General features: G+C 34.2%; 1 protein-coding gene across 1 annotated transcript in view; it reads right to left on the reverse strand.

Annotated features, from left to right (window-relative positions):
• LOC108687625 (discoidin domain-containing receptor 2-like) overlaps positions 1-330 on the reverse strand; it is a 225,289-nt gene extending 224,959 nt beyond the window's left edge. Inside the window, exon 1 of the mRNA XM_018193501.1 lies at positions 235-330. The gene's annotated coding sequence lies outside the window, so the exon portion shown is untranslated. The remainder of the gene's footprint in view (positions 1-234) is intronic.
• Between the last annotated feature and the right edge of the window lie 2,825 nt (positions 331-3,155).

Raw genomic sequence — 3,155 nt, forward strand, 5'->3', positions numbered from 1 at the left:
TTTTTGTTTTGGGTAAAAATATTTAAGTAATTATAAAATTTCTCTGTTTTTCTTTTTTCTTTTTACTTATTTATAAACTCTCGTATATACACGTGTAGGTGTGTGTTTGTATTTCTTCAATTTTTCTTTAAGAAGCATTTACTCGTTTCACACAAACTGTTTGGATCGAAATTCAAACGGGAGTAAACTAATTGCGTAAACAGTAATACTAGATAAATAATAAATTATACTTACCCAAGGTTGCTCCGCCGTTGCTCGATGCCTTCCAGGCCTCCTCCTCCTCTCAGCTTCCTTCAATGCACACATTCACACACACAACACTCGCGAAAACGTGGTTAATTAATCGCGGTGGTGCTTTGCACGGCACTCCCGACATTAATATACGTATACGATGCACATTTCATTACATTTTGCCGTCGCGAAAAAGTAAAAAAACAGAAATCGCACGAGAAATATGATTCACTCGGCGAACTCGACAGCGAATGAATTTCGAACGACAGGTAGCTTTAACAATTTACCGATATAAATGCGCCACAGTATCTCCGCTCATGTTGTAACTTATGGAAATTCAGACACGAAATTATACAATTACGATTATATTTATCAATTCAAATGCGCGTCGCGACGCCACTCAACAAAGTGCCTGTCTGGTATATAACATAAATATTTGAATGCTGCATCCGGGCAGCATCAATAACCTTACCGCGATATCATCTGACACTGCGCGAATCGAATTCATTAGCTAGATAAGAAAAATAAAGTAAAATAAATAAGAATGGAGAAAGAGTATAATCGATTTCGTCGAAAAATACGCGAAAGTATGTCAAGATCGATATGAAAGCTTAATATCACTCACACGATACGTTTCATGTGCGTCAACGCCGTGAATGTCAGTACAACGAGAAGTTGACGATGCTGCGTCCGTTGGAAAATTCCATATACTGCGCCGTTTCGATTCCCCCTCAGATTCACTCACGTACTAAACATGATGTAGACAATGCACGTTTTCTGTTTGATAATCGCTTGAATTTTAGTAAATTACTAAAAACTATGCTATATTCTGTATTGTGCAATTCCAGAAAGTAAGTAGTCTAATCTAATAAAGCCGAATCTACGCGATCGCAAAATTAACGCAGCGTGTCGTATTTCAGGTCGTATAGACTACAGGACATAAATGGAGGACATATTAAAGTGAGATGAATTTAAATTTCTACATTCTGGAGTCGGAAATTGTATGTCTAGCCTGCATTCTGCATTCCTGTGTAGATCCGACTGAAGAAAACATGCATCGTATGCGCAAGTTTAAGGTATGTGTCGAATAGAGAGTGTGAACTGTTCATCTCAATATACTCGCGAATAATCAGGTAATTATAGCCGCTTAATTGCGTGAGCGATAATTGCGGAGAAAAATTACGTTATTACGATTATGGAAATTTACGCCGCGGAGCAACGATCTGAGTATTGACCTTCTCGAGTCTCGTCGTGCGAATGATAACGCGGTAACCTTGGTAGGTACGCAGTACGGCATGCTGTGACGTCACGCCATGACGTATTGTGACTAGTACACAAAAACGGCGAGCATTGAACGCCGAGGTCGCCAAGCGCCAAGCGTCATGTAAACAATCAATTCAAAATAGGTATCGTCGTATTAGTTACGAACAGGTACGAGGGTATACCATTCTGATTATTACGTCTATCGATCTATTCGCGTTGCTTACACTTTTTGCATTCAGTATTTTTGCTTTCTCTCTTTCTTCAACGTCCGAATATCTATTTATCTCACTTTAAGTGCAAAAATTTTGAAGATTTCAAGCAACAGATCTATTGTCTCCATTTCGAGCTCATCACCGTCGTATCGTATAAGATAGATTAGATTAGAATTTAGAATGATAAAATTAAAATAACGGATTTTATAATTCGAAAGAGAAGAATAGTTCATCTATAAGTGATATTAAATTTTTCAGATATAACAAATATAAGATGGCATACAAATATTATATCATTTGGTTTAAATATAATACATTAATTTTTTTAATAAAATTGATTATTAAATAAACTAAAGATATCGTTCATAGTTTTTGGAAATCAGAAACTAATACTTTAAAAAAAAGGAATTTAAAATCACGCTAGAAATAATATATTAATTTAAAAAAAATTTATATGTATCTTTATATAAAGAATGTATAGAACTATACTATACTATACTATTAACTTTTATTTAAGTATGAATCATTAAACAGAATAGTGAAAATTGAGACATAATTTTGAAATATCTTCACGCGAATAATTACGTTTAAAAGAATCGCGCAAGTAATATAAGAATTGAACAAGCGTCAGAGATGACACAAAGCAAAACGCGAAGTATACGACGATACCCGTTTGTCAAAAGCATATAAAATAATAATTGAATATTTTTCATACGCTACAGTTGAATATCCAAACGCTGCGGCGCAGCGCGGCGCCCGGCGAACTGCGAGGGGAAGTGCAAACTGAAAGGGGAAGCGCGAGCCGCAAGTAGCGAAGGGGAGCGCGTCATCGACTACGTCATCACTTTGGCATTCGCTCAGCGACCTTGGAGGGGGACGGCAGTGGTACGAGTCGCTCCGGATGGCGCATTATTTTACAAAATTAGATATCTACGGACACGAATTACGTACAGATTGTTCAAAATTAACTCTGTAATAAGTGTTAAGAAACAGGTCAGAAATTATTCACATAAAATAATAGATTCTAAACAATTCTTTTATCTTTTTATTAAAAATGTGTATTTTAAATATCTTTATTTTTTTAAACACAATCGAGTCTCGTATATTATATATTGATAATTTGATTTTTTTATATTATGTAAAATAAACTAAAATCCAATTAGTATTTCGTCGCGGAATTAATGAAGATTTAATTTGTTAAATCGATTTTTTCAGAAATCAGCAGTTTAGTTTTAATGGCGCGAGTTATTTATTTTATAATTTCAAATATTTTGTTTAAATAAGCAATATATCAAATAAATTATATGTGCATTATTAAAAATAACGAAATACTTAACTTTTTAAATCATTCTAATTGCGTCAATGTGATAAATTTAGTCAATCTTTCCATATACGAAAATGTTAAATTAAAAGATTCTTTTTGTGTAGAGTGAATAATGGATTATTTAA

Source organism: Atta colombica, unplaced genomic scaffold (genome assembly GCF_001594045.1).
Source record: "Atta colombica isolate Treedump-2 unplaced genomic scaffold, Acol1.0 scaffold210, whole genome shotgun sequence".
In the NCBI taxonomy this organism is placed as follows: Eukaryota; Metazoa; Arthropoda; class Insecta; order Hymenoptera; family Formicidae; genus Atta; species Atta colombica.